We start from the raw sequence: 555 nt of genomic DNA, 5'->3' as shown, positions 1-555 counted from the left end.
ACAGCGCGTGTCATCTTATCCACTTAATTATTAAAGTCCTCCTCTTCAGAGGTAATCCTTTGGTGAGCGTTCACATGAGATACAATTACCTTTACTTTCTTGGCCCATTCAGAGAGGTCTATCCACATACCTCTTCCCCACACCTCCTTGTCACCAATTTTCCAATTATGTTCCTTCCAATTCCCTGACCATCCAGCCAAGCCATGAGCCACAGCCCATGAATCAGTATACAGTCTCACGTCTAGCCATTTTTCCTTGCAGGCAAACTGAATGGCCAGGTGCACCGCTCAAAGTTCTGCCCATTGGGAGGATTTCTCTTCACCACTGTCCTTAGGGAGATCCCAGAAAGGGGCTGTAGTGCTGCTGCTGTCTACTTATGAGTGGCACCTGCATATCATGCAGAGCTGTCCATAAACCAAGCATAACTTTTCTGTTCCTCAGACACTGCTCTAGATCTGCAATTCAGCTGATGCTGTAATTCAGCTACTCGCATAATGAGACTCTGGACTTGGTTCTCAGCAATGTCAACTCTATTACTAGAGGAGAGAAGGCTCT

This window comes from Echinops telfairi, unplaced genomic scaffold, assembly GCF_000313985.2.
Source record: "Echinops telfairi isolate 266 unplaced genomic scaffold, ASM31398v2 ScPeMD7_655;HRSCAF=1070, whole genome shotgun sequence".
Taxonomy (NCBI): Eukaryota; Metazoa; Chordata; class Mammalia; order Afrosoricida; family Tenrecidae; genus Echinops; species Echinops telfairi.
This window is presented reverse-complemented; position numbering follows the sequence as displayed.